Source organism: Nyctereutes procyonoides, unplaced genomic scaffold (genome assembly GCF_905146905.1).
Source record: "Nyctereutes procyonoides isolate TBG_1078 unplaced genomic scaffold, NYPRO_anot_genome, whole genome shotgun sequence".
In the NCBI taxonomy this organism is placed as follows: domain Eukaryota; kingdom Metazoa; phylum Chordata; class Mammalia; order Carnivora; family Canidae; genus Nyctereutes; species Nyctereutes procyonoides.
The window spans coordinates 18,263,558-18,290,479 of record NW_026575145.1 but is presented as its reverse complement, the minus strand read 5'-3'; the positions used below and the strand labels follow the sequence as shown (position 1 = coordinate 18,290,479).

Sequence of the window (26,922 nt, the reverse complement as noted above, 5' to 3'; positions counted from 1 at the left end):
ATTAATTTGGGATATAAATGGAGTCTGTAAGACTAAAGGTAAAAGAAACTACACATAATCCCATACTTTAGTCAACAGAATTGTTCGCCTCATGGGTATGTTAATAATTCTGATACTGCTGTACATGTATACTAGAACAATTTAGTCAATGTATGGCAGATGGTGGGAGGCATGCTTCTCACTGTTGGAATGGGAAATTACAGATAAGCAAGAGGAGGGGACAAGAATAATCCATGCAGTTCAAAAGGGATGAAATCGAGGCAGCCCTGGTGGTTCAGCGGTTTGAGCGCCGCCTTCGGTCCAGGACGTGATCCTGCAGATCCAGGATGGAGTCCCACGTCAGGCTCCCTGCGTGGAGCCTGCTTCTCCCTCTGCCTGTGTCTCTGCCTCTCTCTTCTCTGTCTCTGTGTCTCTCATGAATGAATAAATAAAGTCTTTAAAAAAAAGGATGAAACCTTACCATTTACACAGATGTGGATGGAACTAGAGGATTCTATGGTGAGTGAAATCAATCAGAGAAAGACAATAATCATATAGTTTCACTCCTATGTAGACTATAAGAAATTGCACAGGGGATCATAGGGAAAGGGAGGAAAAACTGAAAGGGAAGAAATCAGAGAGGGAGACAAACCATGAGAGACTCTTAACTATAGGAAACAAACTTAGGGGACTGGAGGGGCTGTGTGTGGGGGTGTGGGGTAACTGGGTGATGGGCATTAAGGAGGGCACGTGTTGTGATGAGCACTGGGTATTGTATGCAAATGATGGATTATTGAACTCTACATCTGAAACTAATGATGTACTCTATGTTGGCTAATTGAATTTAAATTAAAAAAAAAGAAAAATCCTTGTGGTAATGGACTAGAATTGAAGACATCAGTAAGAACCCACATTTAAATTAATATACAGATGGTTACATATGGAAATACAGATTTATGAATATACATGGGTTAATATACACAAGTATATTTCTTTGATCTGTTACCTGAGAGGGCCTGAAAGAAACAATACCCCAGTAGAAAAAAGCATACCTAGCTCCCAGATCTTGGCTTCTAATACCATTCTCCAATAGAGCAATTCAGGGGGCTTTGGAGAAATGGTTGATTCTAAAGTCTTACAGGGAATATACAATATAATCCTGGAGCATCCTGAAGTGCCAGAAGGTAAGTGCTTTAAACACACACACACACACACACACACACACACACACACACACATTGAGGGGAGTATATGAAAGGAGCACAAGAATCAACTGAAAGAAAGTGCTCCAATGGCCTAAACTGGAAAAATGCGAACAACAAAATAATGTACATAATATTGGCTAAAAATTTAAAGTATAAAATAAATATACAGGCACCTATAATGATATAAATAAGTGATTGATAGATTAACAAATGAAGAAGTAGAGATAAATCTTCCATGCAAAGGAATTTCAAATAAATTACATTGATACCCTACACTAATCAAGGGGAAGCATGACTTCCCACTCTTTTTAAGTGTGCCACACATGGTGACTTCCTTCCAAAGAAAATTCCAAAGAATACAGTGTAAGAGTTACTTTACAGTGGAGAAACCTGACAAACTCTACCTAAGTCAGGTGATCAACTTCAACACCAATAGTCAGAAATTCATGATGATAGTATGTACTCTTGACACGATGTGGTGAAAATTACACTTTATCTCTGTGATCCTCCTCTTGAAAAACCCATAACACCAGTCTAGGGATGAGGAAAACATCAGAAAATTTTTAACAGAAAAATGGAACCTACAATATATCTGACCAGTGCTCATTTGTCAAGATCATCAAAAACAGGGAAACAAGGAATGTCTGATAATCACTCACAGCCGAGGGCAGCCCCGGTGGCTCAGCGGTTTAGCGCTGCCTTCAGCCCTGGGTGGGATCCTGGAGACCCGGAATCCAGTCCCACATTGGGCTCCCTGCATGGAGCCTGCTTCTGTCTCTCTCTCTCTCTCTCTCTCTCTCTCTATATATATATATATATATATATATATATATATATATATATATCTGGGATGGAACTCTAGTGGAGCAAAGGGACATTAGGCAAAAATGAAAGAAATCTGAGTAAAGTATGGACTTAATAATAATGTACAAGTATTGACTTATAATTGTAATAAATATATCATACTAATCATTGTAATGTAAGATATCTAATAATTGTAGAAAGTGTGTTTGGAGATAGGGTATATTATGAGACATCTCTACTATCATCTCAATTTTTCTTCAGCCCTGGGTGGGATCCTGGAGACCCGGAATCCAGTCCCACATTGGGCTCCCTGCATGGAGCCTGCTTCTGTCTCTCTCTCTCTCTCTCTCTCTCTCTCTCTATATATATATATATATATATATATATATATATATATATATATCTGGGATGGAACTCTAGTGGAGCAAAGGGACATTAGGCAAAAATGAAAGAAATCTGAGTAAAGTATGGACTTAATAATGTACAAGTATTGACTTATAATTGTAATAAATATATCATACTAATCATTGTAATGTAAGATATCTAATAATTGTAGAAAGTGTGTTTGGAGATAGGGTATATTATGAGACATCTCTACTATCATCTCAATTTTTCTGTGATACACAATTCTTAACAAAAGTAAAGTTTATTAATAAAATTAAAAGATAAAAATATGAAACACATGATCACTGGTTGGGAAAATAATCTCTTTACTGTAAAATTCTATGGAAGACTGAGGGCTCTAGAATTCAAAGAGCTATTTCTGACATAGCCAGAGAATGGGGGTCCTGGATGGTCACATAGTCATTATTATGTTTAACTTACACATGAAGTATCCATTTGTACTTTATTTAAGTTTCTAAATTTAATTTAAAATTTAATGAATTTAAAGATATTTAAAAAAAGAGCTATCATAGTGGCCACTATTAAGTAAGGCCCTGTTACTCACAGCTGAACTCTACTATTTCCAGGTACTGGACACCTTGGAATGTCCGCCAGTGTTGATGCTGGAAATTAGATGTATCATCTGCCAGTCTCATCAAACTAGACTCTGTGCAGAACCTGTCTCTTTGGGTCACTAGTTGGAATCTAGGTCAATCAACAATGCTTTGGCTATAGAGAAGATTGAGAGGTTTTTTTTTCTAGTTTTCATAAAGAGAAGCTGGGCTCTAATAATCACGGATTTTCCAAACACAGGAGGAACACTTAGAGTTTGTTTTTTAAGTTTATATTTAAATTCTAGTTAGTTAACATATAGTGTAATACTGGTTTCAGAAGTAGAATTTAGTAACTTATCACTTATATATAATACCCAGGGCTCATAACAATAATTGCCCTTCCCATTACTCATCCCCTATTTAGTCCATCCCCACCATCTCCACTCCAGCAACCCTCAGTTTATTCTCTATGGTTGAGTCTCTTATAGTATGCCTCCCTCTTTTATGTTAATCTATTTTGTTTCTTAAACTCCACATGTGAGTGAAATCATGTATTTGTCTTTCTCTGACTGATTTCACTTAGCATAGTACATTCTAGCTCTATCCATGTCATTTCAAATGGCAAGATTCATTCTTTTTGATGGCTGAGTAACATTCCATTGTATATGTATATCATTTCTTTTTTATCTTTTCATCAGTTAATGGACATTTGGGCTCCTTCCATGATTTGGCTATTGTTAATAATGCTGCTATAAACATCAGGGTGCATGTGTCTCTTTGAATCAGTATTTTTGTATCCTCTGAGTAAATAAATAGTAGTTCAATTGCTGTGTCATAGAGTAGTGCTATTTTTAACTTTTTGAAGAACCCCCATACTGTTTTCCAAAGTGGCTACACCAGTTTGCATTCTATCAACAGATGAACACTTGCAGTTAAAAAAAAAAAAAGCTATAAAAAGTATTCATTACAATGGTTATTACAAGGAAAATTCCCCACTGGACAAGAAAAAACATCCTGAGCTTACTATTTAAAATTCATTTTACATTAATTTTGTAAAAATGAATCATTCAAGATGCTCTTTTCATAGTATATAGTGGTGAGAAGCATATGATCTGCCAAAAAGAGACATTTGTTTTCTTTGTAATGTGAGATGATTCATTATAACATAATAAATTGATAATCATATTTTTGTCTCACCAACACTAAAAGTGTTTAGCCCTCTGATTAGATTTCCTTAGTACAAGAGATCCACTTCCTGTACTGTAGACATCTAGTAACTCAGTAACTCTGTAATCTAAAACCCACTATAGCACAAATCTATCCCTGCAGCCCTAAAAGAAAATAACTGGAAGAAAAGCAAAGTAAGAATGAACATATTGTGCATTACTCTATACAGTACCTGGTAATAATAAGAACAAAATTGATACAGGTGAAAGGGAATGCTCCCTTCATTTCCTATTCTGTCTGTCTGTCTCTCTCTTTCACACACACACACACACACACACACACACACACACATTGCTTGACACTCTTAGGGTTCTGAGTTTGGAAAATGCTATTTTATGATATTGTATCTCCTTGCAGTCTAAGAAGTCACACCTGAGTCCCAGGGAGAAAGGGCTTGCTAGTTCCCCCTGATCACTCCCAAAAACGAGAAAGTAGATATTTCTACATGGGCTTCTTCCATTACTTCAATTTCGACCAAGGCTGAGAACATTTCTTCCCCTGACCTAAGTTTTTTCCATAAAAGCCAAGGAAGAATTTCAGAAAACCTGTTAAGTCCATCTCATCTCTGCTTCTGTAGGATTTTAGTACATGGACATCCTAGGTTTTCCTGTTAGTAAAATTAGGAAGCCTTTTTCTCATAGGATTGCCCTGTGAATTACACGAGGTAATGTATGTAAAGAACACAGTGCAGAATCTGCTTCTGCTTCTTTCATTCAGAGACTGACTCACACTTCTGCCATCTTTGGTCTGGTTGTATGAATGATAATTTATTTATTTGTTTATTTATTTGAAAGAGAGGGGGAGAGCACAAGCAGGGAGGAGGAGCATAAGGAGAGGCAGACTCCCCACTGAACAGGGAACCCAGGACCCTGAAAACACAACCTGAGCCAAAGAAATACGCCCTACCAACTGAGCCACCCAGGCACCCCTGAATGAACTTTTTTAGTTGTTTCCAACTTGCTCTCCTCTCCCTCCTTGACCCTCTCTTTTCTTGATCAAAACAAAGTGTTGGTTTCTATTTAAGTTGCTGCTTCTTCCTGCTTAATCAGTGAATACTATCTGTTGAAGACTCACTGCCTTGAGTGCTTTGGGATAACTTTTAAATACCATGAAGAGCTAAAGAACCTCTCCTTTCTCTTTTAGTATGTCTGTTATTTTACAGAGTTATAATTTTTCAAATGTATGTAAAATGAGTCAAATTTCTCTACAATATGACAACACTAGAACAGCCAATTCATATGGCTGGTGCTGAGAGTCTATGGTCTGAGTCTTTGTAATTTATATTAGCAATACAGTGAAATATGTGCCAAGCAGTTTACTAAGAGTTTTGAAAAGCTATATTAACATATGCTAATCCTCATAATGATATAAATATTTGCTATTATTTTCATCATGATCATTTTCTTAATTATGCAATTTAAAATTTTAACATAATGTTACCTTCCCAAGAACAAATAATTAATAATTAAAACTGGCATTCCAACCTATGTATATCTGAAATCAAAGCCCATCACACTATACGGCCTCAATAATAAAGTCACAAAAGTTAAGCCTAAAGCTGTCTGCTCTTTCAATGAAACTTTTCTCAAGAATGTCGAAGAAAGTAATGTCTCCCGTCTTCCCAAGTAGCCGCTTTCACAACATATAGCTAATGGTGCCCGTTAGAGCAGCAGAGACAGAGACAGCCAACAGTAAATCTTTCTCTTTTACAGCTGGGTCTGGTTTAGGAAGATTTACTTTTATAACAGCTGTGAAGACTCCTACCTTATCAACCTCTACTCCTTTAACACCTTTCTCCCAAGCCTTTTTTACAGTCTCTCATAGTAATGATAGGTCCTAAGGGTCAGAACTAGAAATACTTTCTTTGTAACTCTAAAAGCATCTGGTTTTGACAAATTACTTTTATTGTCTTCGCTCATTTTTGGAATATCCTGCATTTTACTTTGATAGGTTTTTACAATGTAAATTCTGGCATGTGAAATTAAAGTGATTTTTAATTTTGCTTTTGACTGTACACCTCTAATTTCTTTACTGGTTCCATTGTTTGCATCAATACAAATCCCTCTCCGGGTAGAATCTAAATTCATTGGTCATATGTCATCTGAATCTCTTAATCTGTTGAAAGACTAATTCTGATTTCAGAACTTGTGCTAGATCAGATTATTTTCCCTTAGGTAAGTGTCATTTCAGTGAGAGATAAAAGTCTATAAAAAACACTCTGCAGGGGAAAAAAGAGACTTCTCAAAGTGGAGAGAGGACTTAAGGGTTTCAATTTCTCACACACCCAACTAGAGCTTACAGCAGCACAAGAGGAGGAAAGAAAACCAGAAGAGGTAACACTTTTTACTGACTATAAAATATTCATGCTATGGGTTTGGGACATGCCCTGTTGATCTAGGGTCCCAGAAAGATAATTGCAACATCCCTCTCAGTAGACAAGTTGGGTAAAGACTTTATTTTTACTAACAACAACCAGTATACAAAATAGATTTATTTTTTACTAACAAGGGCCTAATAATGTTCAAAGTAAGCAAGTGTTTAGCACAACAACCATTATCAGATATTCAGGACTGAACACCACAGTAAAAATAAACCATCAAGTCTATCCTAATATGTCGTTTGAAACCCATCATCTACATACATACATTTTGACCCATAGAACCTGTAATAAAAGCAAAAAGGTATATTATAATCAAATTGCTTTATATATATGGCCTATAGTCTTTAAATAACTTATAGTACTTTAAGTATTATCTAGTACTTATACTACTTTAAATATTTTAGTACTAAAGGACAAATTTCTTATTACAAAGCTCTATTTTCTTTGGAAGGCACAGTCCAAAGGAAGATTGTTCCAATAAAACCTTAGCAAGGCTTCAAGCATTAAAAACATGTGGCTGATTGTTTGCTAGTATGTGTTTATTTCCTATTCTCTTAATTAAGAGAATAAAAACTCTTTTGATTATCATTTTTATTAATAATATGGAATAAGAGGTTAGAACAATCCTAAAAATGTACCCAGGGATTCTAAACAAAGCCTAATGAAAGCATTTATGCATTATGATTTAATTCTGACCAATATAGAGTAAAACTGTAACCTCAAAATTATTAAATACTAAAAATAAAATAACTGTTTATTAAAATAAAATAAATAACTTATTTATTTATTTAACTCAGGAAGGGGGTGGAGGGAGAGAGAGAGAAAGTTAGGAAGGAGGGACAGAGGGAGAGGGAGAGAAAGAATCTTATTTTGTAAAAAAAATTTTATTGGAGTTCGATTTGCCAACATATAGTATAACACCCAGTGCTCATTCCATCAAGTGCCCCCTCAGTGTCCATAACCCAGTCACCCTGCCTCCTCTCCCACCCACCTCCTTTTCCACTACCCCTTGTTCGTTTCCCAGAGTTAGGAGTCTCTCATGTTCTGTCTCCTTCACTGATATTTTCAGTCATTTTCTCTCCTTTTCCCTTTATTCCTTTTCAATATTTTTATATTCCCCAAATGAATAAAACCATATAATGTTTGTCCTTCTCCAATTGACTTACTTCACTCAGCATAATACCCTCCAGTTCCATCCACGTTGAAGCAAATGGTGGGTATTCGTCCTTTCTGTTGGCTGAGTAATATTCCATTGAACACATATACCACAGCTTCTTTATCCTTTCATCATTCGATGGACACTGAGGCTCCTTCCACAGTTTGGCTGTTGTGGATATGGCTGCTAGAAACATCGGGGTGCAGGTGTCTCGGTTTTTCACTTCATCTGTATCTTTGGGGTAAATATCTAGTAATGCAATTGCTGGGTCATAGGGTAGCGCTATTTTTAACTCTTTGAGGACCCTTCACACAGTTTTCCAGAGTGGCTGTACCAGTTCACATTCCCACCAACAGTGCAAGAGGGTCCCCCCTTTCTCCACATCCTCTCCAACATTTGTGGTTTCCTATCTTGTTAATTTTCACCATTCTCACTGGTGTGAGGTGGTATCTCACTGTGGTTTTGATTTGTATTTCCCTAATGGCAAGTGATGTGGAGCATTTTCTCATATGCTTGTTGGTCTTCTTTGGTGAAATTTCTGTTCATGTCTTCTGCCCATTTCATGATTGGATTGTTTGTTTCTTTGCTGTTAAATTTAATAAGTTCTTTATAGATCTTGGATACTAGCCCTTTATCTGATAGGTCATTTGAAAATATCTTCTCCCATTCTGTAGGTTGTCTTTGAGTTTTGTTGACTGTATCCTTTGCTGTGCAAAAGCTTTTTATCTTGATGAAGTCCCAATAGTTCATTTTTGCTTTTGTTTCTCTTGCCTTCATAGATGTATCTTGCAAGAAGTTGCTGTGGCCACGTTCAAAAAGGGTGTTGCCTGTGTTCTCCTCTAGGATTTTGATGGAATCTTGTCTCACATTTAGATCTTTCATCCATTTTGAGTTTATCTTTGTGTATAGTGTAAGGGAACGGTCCAGTTTCATTCTTCTGCATGTGGCTGTCCAGTATTCCCAGCACCATTTATTTTATTTTTTTAAGATTTTATTTATTTATTTATATATTCATGAGAGAGAGAGAGAGAGAGAGAGAGAGAGAGAGAGGCAGAAACATAGAAACATAGGCAGAGGGAGAAGCAGACTCCATGCAGGAAGCCTGATGTGGGACTTGATCCTGGGTCTCCAGGACCAAGCCCTGGGCTGAAGGCAGTGCTAAACCACTGAGCCATATGGGCTGCCCCACCTAGCAAAATTTATTGAGAGACTGTCCTTTTTCCAGTGGATAGTCTTTCCAGCTTTGTCTAATATTAGTTGACCATAGAGTTAAAGGCCCATTCTGGGTTCTCTATTCTGTTCCATTGATCTATGTGTCTGTTTTTGTGCCAGTACCACCCTGTCTTGATGATCACAGCTTTGCAGTACAACTTGAAATGCAGCATTGTGATGCCTCCAGCTCTGGTTTTCTTTTTCAATATTCCTCTGGTTATTCAGGGTCTTTTCAGATTCCACACAAATGTTAAGATTATGTGTTCCAACTCTGTGAAGAAAGTCCATGGTATTCTGATAAGGATTGCACTGAATGTGCGAATTGCCCTGGGTAGCTTTGGAATTTTCACAATATTAATTATTCCAATCCATGAGCATGGAATATTTTTCCATCTCTTTGTGTCTTCCTCAATTTTTTTCAGAAGTGTTTTGTAGATTTTACGGTATAGGTCCTTTACCTCATTGCTTAGGTTTATTCCTAGGTATCTTATGCTTTTGAGTGCAATTGTAAATGGGATTGACTCCTTAATTTCTCTTTCTTCAGTCTCATTGTTAGTGTATAGAAATGCCACTGATTTCAGTGCAGTGATTTTGTATCCTGCCATACTGCCGAATTGCTGTATGAGTTCTAGCAATCTTGAGGTGGAGTCTTTTGGGTTTTCTATGCACAGTATCATGTCATCTGCAAAGAGGGAGAGTTTCACTTCTTTGCCAATTTGAATGTCTTTTATTTCTTTTTGTTGTCTGATTGCTGAGGCTAGGACTTCTAGTACTATGCTGAATAGCAGTGGTGAGAGTGGACATCCCTGTCATGTTCCAGATCAAAGGAGAAAGGCTCCCAGTGTTTCCCCATTGAGAATGATATTTGCTGTGGGCTTTTCGTAGATGGCTTTTAAGATGCTGAGGAATGTTCCTTCTATCCCCACACTCTGAAGAGTTTTGATCAGGAATGGATGCTGTATTTTGTCAAATGCTTTCTCTGCATCTGTTGAGAGGATCATATGGTTCTTGTTTTTTCTCTCGTTGATGTGATCTATAACGCTGATCGCTTTACGAGTGTTGACCCACTTTGCATCACGGGGACAAATCCCACTTGGTCATGGTGAATACTCTTCTTTATGTACTGTTGGATCCTATTGGCTAGTATCTTGTTGAGAATTTTTGCATCCGTGTTCATCAGGGATATGGTCTATAATTCTCTTTTTGGTGGTTCTTTCTCTGGCTTTGGAATTAAGGTGATGCTGGTTTCATAGAATGAGTTTGGAATTATTCTGTCCCTTTCCATCTTTCAGAACAGCTTTAGCAGAATGGTTATTGTTACTTCTTTAAACATTTGATAGAATTCCCCTGGGAAGCCATCTGGCCCTGGACTTTTGTGTCTTGGGAGGTTTTTGGTAACTGCTTCAATTTCCTCCCTGGTTATTGGCCTGTTCAGGTTTTCTATTTCTTCCTGTTCCAGTTTGGGTAGTTTGTGGTTTTCCAGAAATGCATCCATTTCTTCCAGATTACCTAACTTATTGGTGTATAGCTGCTCATATTATGTTTTTAAAATCGTTTCTATTTCCTTGGTGTTGGTGGTGATCTCTCCTTTTTCATGCATGATTTTATGAATTTGAGTCTTTTTTGTTTTTAATAAGGCTGGCTAATGGTTTATCTATCTTATTAATTCTTTCAAAGAATAAACTCCTGGTTTTGTTGATCTGTTCCACAGTTCTTCTGGTCTCGATTTCATTGAGTTCTGCTCGAATCTTTATTAACTCTCTTCTTCTGCTTGGTGTAGGCTTTTATTTATTTGCTGTTTTTTCTCCAGTTCCTTTAGGTACAAGGTTGTGTATTTGAGTTTTTTCCAATTTTTTGAGGGATGCTTGTATTGCGATGTATTCCTCTCTTAGGACTGCTTTTACTGTATCCCAAAGATTTTGACCAGTTGTATCTTAATTTTCATTAGTTTCCATGATTCTTTTTAATTCTTCTCTAATTTCCTGGTTGACCCTTTCATCTCTTAGCAGGATGCTCTTTAACCTCCATTTGTTTGAGTTTCTTCCAAATTTCTTCTTGTGATTGAGTTGAAGTTTCAAAGCATTATGGTCGGAAAATATGCAGGGGACAATCCCAATCTTTTGGTATCAGTGGAGACCTGATTTGTGACCCAGTATGTGGTCTATTCTGGAGAAAGTTCCATGTGCACTTGAGAAGAATGTGTATTCAGTTGCATTTGGATGTAAAGTTCTGTAAATATCTGTGGAATCCATCTGGTCCACTGTATCATTTAAAGCTCTTATTTCTTCGGTGATGTTGTGCTTAGAAGATCTGTCATTTTCAGAAAGTCCCATGTTGAAATCTCCTAGTATTAGTGTACTATTATCTAAGTATGTCTTTACTTTGGTTATTAATTGATATACTTGGCAGCTCCCACATTCGGGGCATAAATATTCATGATTGTTGGGTCCTCTTGTTGGATAGACCCTTTAATTATGAAACGGTGTCTCTCTTCATCTCTTACTACAGTCTTTGGGATAAACTTTAATTTAATTGATATGAGGATTGCTACCCCTGATTTCTTTTGAGGACCATTTGAATGGCAAAGTTAGGGATCTCTTGTGTCTTGCTGCTTTAAGGATTTTCTCCTTATCTTTGGAATTTGCAAGTTTCAATATTAAATGTTGAGTTGTTGAACGGTTTTTATTGATATGGGGGTAGGGGGAACCTTTCTATCTCCTGGATCTGAATGCCTGTTTCCCTCCCCAAATTAGGGAAGTTCTCAGCTATGGTTTGTTCATATATGTTTTCTGGCCCTCTGTCCCTCCCGGTGCCCTCTGGAACCCCAATTATACATAGATTTTTCCTTCTGAGGCTGTCATTTATTTCCCTTAACCTTTCCTCGTGGTCTTTTAATTGTTTTCCTCTTTTTTCCTCATCTTCCTTCCTTGCCATCAACTTGTCTTCTATGTCACTCACTCTTTCTTCTACCTTATTAACCCCCGTCATTAGGACCTCCAGTTTGGATTGCATCTCATTTAATTGATTTTTAATTTCAGCTTGTTTATATCTAAATTATGGAGTCATGAAGTCTCTTTATTGCTTTATGCTTTTTTCCAGAGCCACCAATAGCTTTATAATTGTGCTTCTGAATTGGCTTTTTGACATTGAATTGTAATCTAAATTCTGTAACTCTGTGGGAGAGAGGACTGTTTCTGATTCTTTCTTTTGTGGTTAGTTCTTTCTAGTCATTTTTCTTAGTGCAGAGTGGCTATATAAGCAGGCTGCATCAAGAATATCAACCAAGACCTAAGTATATTTCACACTAGATGATTCTGCTGAGGTCGGAGACCAGAAATTGAAAACAAAGATCAGAATGAAATAAAACAAAAGGACCATTAAAGTGAAAAACGAATTTTAAAACAAAGTAGTAAAAAAATAAAAGGCCAAGAATCCCAAAGAGGAAGGGGGGGGGGAGAAAAAAAGGAGAAGAAAAATAGAAGGGGGGTACTGGGAGAAGGTGGTGGTGACAAAATTGTAGTGAAGTTAGAATGTAGTCTACCTGAGGGGTTCTAAAAGGTGATCCTCTTGGTTCTGAGTATATTAAGTTCTGTATGTTAGGAGATGTTCAGTCCCGCATTTATATAAACCAGAAATACTTGTAGAAGTCCCCATCATTACCACCAAAGCATAAATGAGATAAAAGAGGGGAGTAGAATGGGAATGAGGAATCTCACAGAATGAACCAGCTCAGCATACCACTTGGTTCTGGGTGCATACTAGTCATGTTTCAGAAGGTATTAACTTCCACCATTATAGAACAGAATGAGGCAGAGAAAACAAAAAAGACAAAACAAACAAACAAAAAAACACATATCTTGTATATCTCCCAAACTAAGTTGAGTATGCTGAAGGGAATCTGGAAGTGAAAGTATATCTAGGACCTGTAATTATAGAAATATGAAAGTCAAAAAGGAAGAATCTTAAAAATGAAGAGGTGGTAAAATATTGTAGTTAAGGTAGGAAAAGAGAAAAATAAATTTGGAAATTTACAGTCTGATATAAAAACAGTTGTACTGGATAAAGGAAGAAAAATACATGGAGGGGTACCCTCTGGTTCTATATACTGTAAATCCCTCGACTTCCCCTGGAGCTTCCCAGCGCTGCTGGGTCAAGAACTTGGTCTTCCCCTGTCCTTCCAGCTGGTCTTCTGGGGGAGGGGCCTGCTGTGCTGATTCTCAGGTGTGTGCACCTGGGGGAGCTTCCCTGCCCCTTGCCAGGTGCACGGCTCAGTGGGAGCTGTTTATCCTGTGAGGCCCCTGTTCCCTGGGGCCCCGCTCCATCCCAGGCACAGGGTGACACCAGGAGCAACAACCCCACTGGCAGCGGCCAGCTCCCCAGTCTTAGAGTCAGCTCATGCAGTAACTCCTGCAGCTCCCAGTCCGCAGGGGCCTGATGCCCCAGGGGTGGCAGGCGCTGACCTGCACAGCTCGGGGGCTCCCGGCGGCAGGAGCATCCTCGCTGTCCTGTGTCCTCCCGGCCTCCACCTGTCCCGGGGGGAGCGCAGGATCCTGGGCTGTGTCCCCAGCGCCCTGGGCTCCGGGGCCTGTGCTGGGATCGCGCTCCCAGGGCCGGGCAGCCCCCTCCCCGTGGAGCCGCCGCCTGAGCTGCTCCTGAGGCCCCGCCTGGAGAGCTCCAGCCCTTTCCCCCCACTCAGCCTGCCGGGTGTGAGGCGCTCTCCCCGGGGCGCACCTTCTCAGTTAGTGACCCCAAGAACCTGGGGGTTCCACTGCCCCTCCTGGGGTCCTGCCCGAGTTCTCTGCAAGCGCTTTTCCATCCAGAAAGAATCCTGTGTAGATTTTTTAAGTTCCTGCTTCTCCGGGGCTGGGCCCCTCCCCCACTGGATTACTTTTAATTTTTTTCTGCCTTGCTACCTTGTTAGAAGCTCAAACTCTTCTCTCTGTAGCGTTCCGGCTGTTCTGTCTTTAAATCTCAGGTTGAATTCGTAGGTTTTCAGGATGGTTTGAAAGTTATCCAGGTAAGTTGGTGGGGACAGGTAACTTGGGGACCCTACACCTCTGCCGTCTTGCCATATAACCTATGTGGAAGGGGGAATCTTAAGCAGGTTCCATGCCTAGAGCAGAGCCCAATGTGGGGCTCAGTCTTACAACCCTGAGATCATGACCTGAGCTGAAATCAAGTCAGATATTTAACCGGCTGAGCCCCCTAGGAGCCTTCAATAAATATTATATTTAACTAATATTATTCCATCAGCTTCATTTAAAAAAAATACTGAATTTATGAATAGGTTGTATTTGCTAAATATAGGCTTGAAATATACTGCCTTCTTAAATGTAAATGACTATGTGTTACTGTTTTTCCAAAGCTCCCAGCTACAAAAGTTAATATAAATGCTTAACAATTTAGCCTGACACATTAGTGGATTAGTTCACATATATAAATCAATTTGAAGACCTAATTTGTTTAGTACTTCAACTTATAAATGTACGTATGAGCCTGGTGGTCAGTGTCCAATAGGAAATCTTTCACTCTTAATTCTAGGAACCATGGAGCAGAGAGAAAACTAAAAAATATCATGTTTCAGGCAAAATTATTGGGAGAGATGACATTTACTCTCAGTAGCCTTTCTCAAAAGATACATTGCCCAGAGTTGACTTTGAAACAAACCACGCACGTATCTCTGAAAGTACTACCCATTTTATCAAATGTCCTTCTATACTATATCTGTACCCCTCACACAGTTGCTATGACTTAGGTAGGCTTCTTCTCACACCATCCACTTTCCTCACTTAGCAAACTCTAGTACATCTATCACAATTATTTCTTTATATCCCTCCAAGCTTCCTTCACAGAGTTAAGCATCCTCTTCTCTATACTACCAATACTTTCTAAATAACTATTTTAAGATACTTTAATACTTATCAATTTAGTCTACTCTACTGTAACATCTGTTGGTACACAGCAAGCTGTGACTGAAAAAAAAAATCAGTTTTCTGTGAACCAAGTTAACCTAAGCATATTACAGTGATATTACAACAAATATATGACGTTAATGATATGAATTGCACTTAACAGACGAGTTAACAGTCTAAAAAGGCTAAGTAAATCTTGTCTAACTTTACACAGTGCAAAACAGGGCTGATTACATGTATCTCCTTGCATAGCCTATACTCTTTACCCAATGGTGTCTTAGAAAACTAACAACTGACTCCTGCCACCACTAAGAAGAAGGAAAAAAAGAGCGAAAAACCCATCTTCTGTAACATTTGCTTATTTTCACTATGTTTCCACTGCCACCAAATTTAAGGTACCAGCAAGATGTACTTCCTGGCTTTCAGGAAGGATGCTCACAATTGGCTACCATGAGACAGTACGAGCTGGCTTCAGCAAACCACAACCTCACCACTATGTGCTTTGCTCATTCATATTTGTACTCTGTCTCCTCAAGATTTATGCCATGCATAGAATCAAATAGGTGCTCAAAAAATACTTGTGAAAAATAAATCCATTTATACTTATAAATTAATTAGAATGTGGTTAACATACACACATCTTGGTAAAATAATTTTCTGATTTTTGACATTTTTAATCTTTGCAAAGGGCTTGCTGATACTTAATCATTTAGTGGTATAAATAGCATTTTAAAATAAAATAGAGCAGTATATATTCTAAGCAGTGATTATTTTTAAAAATTGAAGACTTTTTTCCTTTTTGGTTCTGTGTACTCTGGCAAAATTAAATGGAGACTTTCATAATTAATCAGATATTTCAAAAATGCTGACGATCCTCATATATTAGTTCAAACTTTTCTGTTCTTCCTCATCTTTCTTCGTGTTATGGAAATTTTGCCAATATACCCAAATACAGTAAATCCATCAAATGTCTATATTACTTTCATCATAATTAAAATGCTTTCCATAATACCTAGGTCTTTTAAGTAAATCTCAATGTCTATAGTGAGTGAGTTATACAGACCAAGCCCCCAATCCTAGTAACAAATACATTTGTAACATCAATGTAATTTTTGTAATTATAGGTAAAAGCATCAGAAATTCTACTTAAAAAGCATATGAAATTCTATTTAAACTTGTGACATTTAAAAAAATATTTTTCATTCAGATATTTTAATAGTTTATTCAAAACTAAGCTAAACAATAATTTTTCATTAAACTAAAAATGTCAGCATACTTTTCTGCTTCTCCACTCTCCTATAAAAAACTAATTCTAACTTGTGAGTGTGAATAACTACGTACTTTCTTTTGCATTTTCTTTTGAAAAATTGGATGATGAGTCTTAAGACATATTTTAAATGGAAATGTTCAAGAAAAGCACTCAAAGTGTCGGGGAATTCTTTTTTCCAGATTTTATTTATTCATGGGAGACACACAGAGAGAGAGAGAGAGAGAGGGAGGCAGAGACACAGGCAGAGGAAGAAGCAGGCCTCATGCAGGGAGCCTGATATGGGACTTGATTCCAGGTCCCCAGGATCATGCCCTGGGCAGAAGGCAGGCACTAAACTGCTGAGCCAACCGAGCAACCCTGGGAGAATTTTTTTTTAATTTAAATTCCAATTAATTAACATATAGGATAGTACAGGCTTCAGGAGTAGAATTTAGTGGTTCACCATTTACATATAATACCTAATGCTGGGGCGCCTGGGTGGCTCAGCGTTTGAGCGCCTGCCTTTGGCCCAGAGCGTGATCCTGGGGTCCTGGGATTGAGTCCCACATCAGGTTCCCTGCATGGAGCCTGCTTCTCCCTCTGCCTGTGTCTCTGCTTCTCACTCTGTGTCTCCCATGAATAAATAAATAAAATCTGGAAAACACACACACACACACACACACACACACACTCAGTGCTTATCCCAGCATGTGCCCTCCTTAATGCCTATCAGTCATTTAGTCCATTTCCCTACCTACTTCCCCTCCAGCAACCCTCAGTTTGTTCTCAGTAGTTAAAAAAAAGTCTCTTACAATTTGCCTCCTTCTCTGTTTTTACCTCATCTTATTTCCTCTTCCTTCCCTTATGTTCATCTGTTTTGTTTTTTAAATTCCACATGAGTGAAATGATATATTTGTCTTTCTCTGATTTATTTCAATTAGCATAATATATTCTAGCTCCATCCATGTCATTGCAAATGGCAATATTTCATTTTTTTCTTTCTTTTTTTTTTTTTTTTTTGCAGAGGGAGAGAAAAGGGGAGAGGCAGAGGGAGAAGGAGAAAGATAATACTACCACTAGGTATTAGTGTAGCCTGATGTAGGGCTCAATCTCATGACCCTGAAATTTCAACCTGAGCCAAAATCAAAAGTTGAATGCTTAACCAGCTGAGCCACCCAGGCACAGATTTTATTCTTTTTGAGAATAGTGTGTGTGTGATGTGTGTGTGTGTGTAACACTTCTTTATCCATTCATCAGTCAATAGATATTTGGGCTCTTACCATAATTTGACTATTGTTGATAGTGCTGCTATAAACATTGAGGAGAACATAACTCCTTAAATCAGCATTTTTGATAATTTTAGATAGAAACCTAGTAGTGCAATTGCTGGGTCATAAGGTAGTTCTATTTCTAATTTTGTTAAAGTTTTTTTTTTCTTTTAATTTATTCATTTGAAAGAGAGAGAACAATAGCAGGGGGAGAGGCAGAGAGAATGAGATAAGCAGACTCCCCGCTAAGCAAGGAACAGATGTGGAACTTGATCCCAGGACCTGGAGATCATGACGGGAGCCAAAGGCAGACACTTAACCACCCAGGTGCCCCTATTTGTAACTTTCTCAGGAGCCTCCATACTATTTTCTAGAGTGGTTGCACCAGGTTTCATTCCCACAAACAGTGCAAAAGTATTCCTTTTCTCCACATCCTCATCAACATTTGTTGTTTCCTGACTTGTTAATTTTAGCCATTCTCACTGGTGTGAGGTCGTATCTCATTGTGGTTTTGATTTGTATTTCCCTGATGATGAGTGATGTTAAGCATTTCTTTTCATATGTCTGTTAGCCATTTGGAAGTCTTTTTTGGAAAAGAATCTATTCCTGTCTTCTGCCCTTTTCTTAACTGGATTATTTGGTTTTTAGGTTTTGAGTCTGATAAGCTCTTTATAGGTTTTGGATACTAGCCCTTTATCTGATATGTTATTTGCAAATATCTTCTCCCATTCCATCAATTGCCTTTTAGTTTCATTGATTGTTTCCTTTGCTGTGTAGAAGTTGTTTATCTTGATGAGGTCCAAATAGTTAATTTTTGCCTCTGTTCCCCTTGACTCCAGAGATGTGTCTAGTAAGAAGTTGCCTGGGTTGAGGTCAAAGAGGTCACTGCTTGCTTTCTCCTCTAGGATTTTGATGGTTTCCTGACTCATATTTAGGTCTTCTATCAACTTTGAATTTATTTTTGTGGATAGTGTAAGGAAATGGTCCAGTTTCATTCTTCCACTTGTGACTGTCCAATTTTCCCAACATTTGTTGAAAATACTGTCTTCTTTCTATTGGATATTCTTTCCTGCTTTGTTGAAGATTAGTTGGCCATACAGTCATGGGTCCATTTCTGGGTTCTCTATTCTATTCCATTGATCTATGTGTCTGTTTTTGTGCCAGTAACATACTGTCATGATGGTTACAACTTTGTAATACAATTTGACAGCTGGAATTGTGATGCCTCCCACTTTGCTTTGCTTTTTCAACATTACTTTGGCTATTCAGACTCTTCTGTGGTTCCATACCAATTTTAGGATGGTTTGTTCTAGTTCTGTGAAAAACACTGGTGTTATTTTCATCAAGATTGCACTGAATGTGTAGATTGCTTTGGGTAGTACAGACATTTTAACAATATTTTTTCCAATCCAAAACATATTTTTTTTCCATTTCTTTGTGTCCTTTTCAATTTATTTCATAAGTGTTCTACAGTTTTCAGAGTACAGATCTTTTACCTCTTTGGTTAGGCTTATTCCTAGGTATCTTATGGTTTTTGGGGTGATTGTAAATGGGATTGATTCCTTTACTTCTCTTGCTGTTGCTTCATTGTTGGTATATAGAAATGCAGCAGATTTCTGTATGTTGATTTTATATCCTGTGGCATTGCTGAATTCCTGTATCAGTTCTAGCAATTTTCTGGTGGAGTCTTTTTGTTTTTTTTTTTTTTTTTTTTACATAAAGTGTCATGTCATCTGTAAAGAGTGAAAGTTTGACTTCCTTGACAGTTTGGATATCTTTTATTTCTTTTTGTTCTCTGATTGCTGAGGCTAGTACTTCTAGTACTATGTTGAAGAAGAGTGGTGAGAGTGGACATCCCTATTGTGTTCCTGACCTTAAGGGGAAGTTGTCAGTTTTTCCCCACTGAGGATGATATTCACTGTGGGTCTTTCATATATGGCCTTTATGATGTTGTGGTATGTTTCTTCTATCCTTTATTGAGGTTTTTTTTTTAATCAGGAAAGGATGCTATATTTTATCAAATGCTTTGCCTGCATGTATTGAGAGGATCATATGGCTTTTATCCATTCTTTTATTAAGACAGTGTATCATGTTGATTGATTTGTGGATATTGAATCACCCCTGCAGCCTAAGAATAAATCCCACTTGATCATGGTAAACATCCCTTTTAATGTACTCTTGGATTCAATTAGCTTGTTTCTTGTTGAGAATTTTTGCACCCATGTGCATCAAGGATATTGGTCTGTAATACTCCTTTTTAGTGAAGTCTTTGTCTGCTGTTGGGATTAAAGTAATACTGGCCTCATTGATGAGTTTGGAAATTTTCCTTCCATTTCTACTTTTGGAACAGCTTCAGAAGAATAGATATAAATTCTTCTTTAAATGTTTGGTAGAATTCACCTGGGAAACCATCAGCCCTGGACTCTGGTTTATTGGGAAATTTTTGACTATTGATTCAATATCTTAGTGGTTATGGGTCTATTCAAATTTTATATTTCTCCAGTTTCAGTTTCGATGGTGTCTAGGAATTTGTCCATTCTTCCAGATTGTCCAATTTGTTCACATATAATTGCTCATAATATTCTCTTATAGGGATCCCTGGGTGGCGCAGCGGTTTGGCGCCTGCCTTTGGCCCAGGGCGCGATCCTGGAGACCCGGGATCGAATCCCACGTCAGGCTCCCGGTGCATGGAGCCTACTTCTCCCTCTGCCTATGTCTCTGCCTCTCTCTCTCTCTCTCTCTCTCTCTCTCTCTCTCTCTCTCATGCGACTATCATAAATAAATAAAAATTAAAAAAATATATTCTCTTATAGTTTGTGTTGGTTGTTATCTCTCCTCTTTCATTCATGATTTTGTTTGGCTCCTTTCTCTTTTCTTTTTGATAATTCTGGTATGGACATGGATCTGACTGTGGTATTAAGTGGAGTCAAAATATATGGTGTGAGTAGGACACTGACATAAGGAAACAACAAGTAAAATGATGGACAGGATGACCTGGTAAGTCTCTTCCTAGACTAAGCTGTAGGATCTCATGGAATGACACTATAATTACATGGAAAGTAATTGTCATATATTTGCCAAGAAATTACATGGTTGACAGTACTCTTTGAAAATTGTTCTGCATTTCTACTGCCAACAGCTATGTTAGCAGAAAATGAAATTAGAAACAACCACAGGAGGTGTTTTCTTCTCATTTAGAAAACTATTTCATTTAGGAAGTAAAATTTAATTTACAAGTAAACATTATAAAACTAAAAATAAAATGGAATGACTTAGAAATGTTTCTAAAAGTTATTATTATTTGGCATAATGTTGGCTTTGTGGGGAAAAAAGTCATTTACTACATGTCAAACTAATCATATATTCTATTTCACAAGTGCCACTACTATAAAACCATCTTTCCCAGATTATTCCTTACTAACAAATCAATGTTTTAGATTCCAAGAGGCCAAGATAGGTGTTATAACACCTTTCCCAAAATAATATAAAAGCCTTATTTTACAAATTATGAGTTAATACTGTAAAATAAGAGAAGTTTATCTTCAAACTAGCAAATGAGTGGTTTTATGTTCTTGCATTGTGTGGCATAAATGAGGGCCTCTTAGAAACCAAAAGCACTAACTAAAACTGAGACAGCTTACAAATAATCATTTTCCTGTGCCCAGTGGCTCAGTTGATTGAGTGTCTACCTTTGGCTCAGGTCATGATCACAGGGCCCTGGGATCGAGCACCACATTGGACCCCCTGGTCAGTGGGTTGCTTGCTTCTCCCTCTCCCTTTGCTGCTCCCTGTGCTTGTACTCTCTCTCTCACTCTTAAATAAATAAATAAAATCTTTTTAAAAATAATCATTTTCCCCAAAACTGCTGAAATTGTTAATTGGCAAAAAATGAGTTATTCATCATACAAATTCAATGTAAATAAAGTGTACTTGGACTAAGTTCTTACTAAATATATCTGGTCCCATAGTAAGCTTTAGCACTACTCTAAAGTCTTACCTACAAGACAAAATTTAAAACAAAGAGTTACATTTAAACATATTCTCAACAACTTATTTCAGGTTATATAATGAATTATTTTCTCTAGGCAGTGCATTTAATTAATATAATAGGTTATCATACTACTTACATATAAACTTATTGCCTTTGTTGGTTAAGTCAAAATATATGTCAACCAAAGTAAGACATTTTGCAGATAGAAGAAATCAGGTTTTCTTCTCATTTTTTACTTTACATTTCACTCAGGAGGCTAATATTATTGGCAAAGTTAGGATAAAATGCTCTGTACTGTGGTGCAAAAAAGCAGTATATAAAGTATTATTTGTAGTAGCTAACATATTTAAAAGAAAACAGATATAAAGGGGATTATATGGAGAAAGATTTACGTCCACATACATAACATATCTGAAGGATTACAGAAGAAATTAGTAATACTGATTATTTCTAGGAAGAATTACCAAGTAGTTGGGACATAGGAGTGAGAAAAATACTTAAATTTCATGAAAATTTTTTTATAACTTTTAAAATTTTATCCTGTGTCCATAAATTACTTATTCCAAAATAAATTTAAAATAGTAAACAAATAAATGTGGCCTTCTCTTTAGTGAAGGGACTACAGAACTGGAATCAAAGTCTCAAATTAGAAGACTATAGGACTATAAAAGAGAAGAAAATCATTCTTTGGGTTACAAGGAAAACTGGTACTTCTCCTTTTGCCAAGTATAATAAAAAAACAACACATTTTCTGAGGGTCACAGGCAATTTGAAAATAAAGTCCTTGAAAGAGAATGTCATCTAAGTCCAGAGTCACATGGGATAAAGATGAACATGGGACATAAAGCAAAAGGATGAGTAGCAAATGGTTAACTTAGGAAAAAGAAGAGATTGGGTTCAAGATGGCCACATAGTAAGTTCCTGATCTCACTCCCTCTCATGGATACAAGTATACAACTACATATGGAATTACTTCCTTTGAAAATGTGTAGAAAACTAGATGAACACAGTCTCTACAACAAAGAACAAAAATGAAAGCACCAAGATGGGTAAGAGAGGCAGAGATACCATCTCATCAAAATTCTCAACCCCAAGCATGGCAATCTACCAGCAGGAGGGCATCTAAAAATAGGAGAACTTTTCCCTTAGAAGTGAAGGGTTTTCAATCCACATCAGGAACCCTTAAGATACTGCACAAGATAGATAAGCCCTTAACCACTAGACTTTGAGAACCAATAGGAATTACATTCAAGAATCATGGAACTGTAAAGAATGGAGAATCTGCTCTTAAGGGCTCACACAAAAGCTCACTTACTCAGGAACCCAGTGCAAAACAAAAACAATTTGAAATGCCCTACACCATATGTGGAAGAGACTCACTTAACTAATCTTAAAACATCTACGGGAGGTGGGGAGGGGTGGTAGGCAACAAACTGTTGGGATTTTCTCTGGCAGACACCTGGCAGGTACCATATTTGCAACCTCAATCTACCTTACTAAGACTGGTGCTGGCAAGCACCATTTAGGAACCATTCCTCTAGCCTACTTAAAGAAATGAGCACACCAGCTAAGAAATCCACCCGTACCCACAGTGCCACAACCCCTTATAGCTGACACTAGCAACAGTACAGGCCACCTTCATGGGCCAGTGCAGCAATGCATCACAGCTGGGCTAGGCATAAGTCCTGCCTACCCCTATACTTCAGCACATCTCAGCCAGCCTGGTACAGCCCCACCGACTCCTGCACCATAGTGTAGCTGCATAATACAGGAGGACCAACACCAGTCCTGCCCATTCCTGTATCACAGACATGGCCTCATCATAACAGTCACACAGAAGATACCTCTTGAACACCTAGCTCTGGTAGTCAAATGAAATTGGACTTCTGGGCTCCATGTGACATCTACACAAGGTCACTGCTTCAAGACTGAAGGAGGTAGTTAATTTGCCTAATACATAGAAACAAACAAAACCAAGCAAAATGAGGAGATAAAGGAATATGTCCCAAATAAAAGAAAAAGATAAAAAAAAGACATTGATTAAATGGAAATAATCAATCTACCTGATAAAGAGTCAAAGAATGATCATAAAGATGCTTACTGAACTTGGAAGATGAACATAGTGAGATCCTCAACAGAGATAGAAAGTTTCAAACAGCAGTTACAGAGCTGAAGAACACAATAACTTAACTAAAAAAAAAAAAAAAATACACCAGAGGGATTCAACAGCAGACCAGATGAAGCTGTTGACTGGATCAGCAAGTTGAAAGACAAAGCAATAGAACTCATCCAGACAGAGCAACAGAAAGAAAAGAGAATTTAAAACAAATAAACAAAAAAAAAAGCCTTGAAAGACCTTTGGGGAAACATCAAGCAGAGTAACATTTGTATAATAGGGATCCCTGGAAGAAGAAGAAGAAGAAGAAGAAGAAGAAGAAGAAGAAGAAGAAGAAGAAGAAGAAGAAGAAGGAGGAGGAGGAGGAGGAGGAGGAGGAGGAGGAGGAGGAGGAGGAGAGAAAAATGCCAGAAAATGTACCTGAAGACACAATGGAAGAAAACATCCCTTATCTGGAAAGGAAACAGACAAATAGGTCCAGGAATCCCAGAGAGTTCCAAATAAGATGAACCCAAAGAAATCTGCACCAAAAGACAATATAATTAAAGTAATAAAAGTTAAAAGTAGCAAAAGAAAAACAATTTATCACATACAAGGGAAAACCCATAAAGCTACAGGCAGGTTGTTTTTCTCAGCCAAAATTTTGCAAGCCAGTAGAGAGTGTCATGACATACCCAAATTGATGAAAGGAAAAATCCAACAAAGAATTCTCTGTAAGACAAGGTTATCATTTAGAATTAAAGAAGACACTAAAAGTTTTCCAGATAAGCAAAAGCTAAAGGAGCTCTTTACCACTAAACTGTCCCTACAAAAAAAAAAAATGTTAAAGACACTTCTCTAAGCTGAAAAGAAATGGCTCCAATAACAAGAAACATAAAACAAGTAAAAATCTCCCTGGAAAAGGGAAATAGATAGTAAAGTAGTTGATCAATAACTAATAAAGCAAGTATGAAGGTTAAAAGACAAAATAGAAAAGTTAGCTAAAACTACAGTGATTAGTTAAGGGATGCATAAAATAAAAAGGTGAAAATGTGACATCAAAGTCTAAAACATCGTAAGGGGAGAAAAATGTGAAGTTTTGTAATGTATTCAAAATTAAATTGCTATCACTCAAAACAGACTGATATTTACCTAAGAAATTATGTATGAATCCCACAGTAATTATAAAGCAAAAACTTACGGTAAATTCACACAAAAAATTAGAAGTAATCTAAACATAACACTAAGGAAATCTTATGATTAATTTAGAGTAATAGATTTATCACAATTCCTGCAGACTGTGCACTTAGCGATATACATTTGGCAATCTTAAAGTACAGAGTTATGGTGAAAGAAGCATCTCGCTAGCTACATGGAGAGTGAGAGACAGGATAGAATTATGTGGAAAGGAAGGAAATTTTTTTAGAATATTTGAGATTTAAAAAAACATTAGGTGAAACAAAAAGCAAAGGGAGAATAATTTATTTCAAAGACCTTTATGGTCTCCATATCCCCTTGCAAAGTGTATGAGAACTTGAAATAGAGAATTGAGTTATTTTGAATTTACCCTTTGACATTTAAATTATGCTTCTTTGGTGTAGCACCAAGGTCTCAGGAGGTTCTTCCTGTTTGAATTACAAGCCAAAAGTGATTTGTGTGATTATTTTCCCAGTCCTCCCAAGGGTAATACACATCATATTCTATTCTAGATGCATAGGAAAATGAAGTTAATTCATACATAAAAATGGAGGCCCGAGTACATTAACTTGGACTTAATTCCCTCAAGAAATGCCAGTTGAGAGTGCTCTAGAAGGAATCAAAAGTTTTACAGGATAACTTCACAGAAACCAAGGGTAAAAGTACAGCCAGGCTTTTGGAATCTGGCATTTCCTGACGAAACAATTAGATTTATCATGTTTAACTAGGCTTATTTCAAAGAGTTATAATGCCATGAAGCAAAAGCTGGCTACTGGGGGCTCACCTGGGAGAAGACTGTTAATAGGATGATTGTGAGCTAGCCAATGTCCCGGGAAGAAAAAAAAAAAAGAAGAGAGAGAGAATAGAGTGTGTGCGCATGTGTGTTTGAGGGGGCTAGCTTCTCCTCAGTCATTTGTTGTTGATTTATATAATTTGGGAAAGGTAGGCTGATATAAATTTGTTAAGTTAAATACAAAAGTGGTTAATAGACAATTATTTTGGAGGTTTTCTTCCTATAGGACAAAAATCATTTGCATTGCTTTTGGACAATATATATACAACTTAACATGAGTATTCACAGTCTGTGCCCTAAAAAATAGTTAATGAACAAATATACATTCCTTAGGGAATTAAATAATCCTCAGGTAGGAGTGTTAGCCCATACTTCAACATGATCTTGAAAAACATCAGGCTAAAGATGGCCCTCTAGTAGGTCCAAGAATATGAACCAGTCATGACCTTTCCATGAAACCATATTTATCCCTGTTTGTTTACCTCTAAAAATCAAATTGTCCTTGTTTACAAAAAAGAAGAAGGAGGAGGAGAAGGAGAAAAAGAAGAAGCGACCACGATGCGATGATGACAATGGTGGCGGCGGCCCACCTCATGGAGAGTCAGGTAAATGGAAGCATAGTGCCTGAGAGCTGAGAAGGTGGATGGGACTGACAAGAGGTGCCTGTGAATCCAGTGTCTGGACAGGATGAGATGATCATTGTCATTGGTATCACAAAAGACAAAAGCTACAAAGGGTCACCGGCCACTGGCATACCAAGAAGCTACCCCACAAGACCGGGCAGAGGCTGCATAAGGTTGCCTGTACTGGGGCATGGCATTCTGCACCATGGCCTTCTCTATGGTTCAGACTGGGCAGAAAAGCTACCATCACCACACTGAGATGAACAAGATCTACAAGATTGGCCAGAGCTATCTCATCAAGGATGGCAAAGTAATTAAGAACAATGCTTCCACTGATTATCATATGTCTGATGGGAGCATCAACTCTCTGGGTGGTTTTGTCCACTATAGTGAAGTGATCAATGCCTTTGTCAGGCTGAAAGGCTGTGTGCTGGGAACCAAGAGTCAACAGCTTATTTTCTGCAAGTCCTCACTGGAACAGACCAAAGGGCAGGCCCAGAAGACTGACCTCAGCTTCACCACTGAGGTCTTCACCACCTCAGCTTCACCACCTCATCAACACCACTTCCAAGTTTGGCTCTGTCTCATTCCAGACTGTGGAGGAGAAGAAAGCTTTCATGGGACCACTTAAGAAAGACCAAATTGCTAATGTCAGGAACAGACTGTGCAGCTGATGGCGTTGCAATAAAAATTATTTTTCAGTGGAAAAACAAAACAAAAAGAAATACATTGCCAATACTTCTTCATTTATAGCTTTTTATTCTCTTCAGAGGGTCTTTAAGATGGAATTTTTTTAGATTTTTATGATTTTTTATTAATGATAGCTTTGATTGTGTTATCTCAGAAATCTTTACTTTTTTTTTTTAGAAATCTTTACCTTATACAAGATTACA

The 26,922-nt window shown here is 37.6% G+C and overlaps 1 pseudogene; it reads left to right on the top strand.

Moving 5' to 3' along the window:
• Window positions 1-26,703, top strand: part of LOC129499387 (60S ribosomal protein L3-like) — a 45,040-nt pseudogene extending 18,337 nt beyond the window's left edge.
• Window positions 26,704-26,922: the final 219 nt, after the last annotated feature.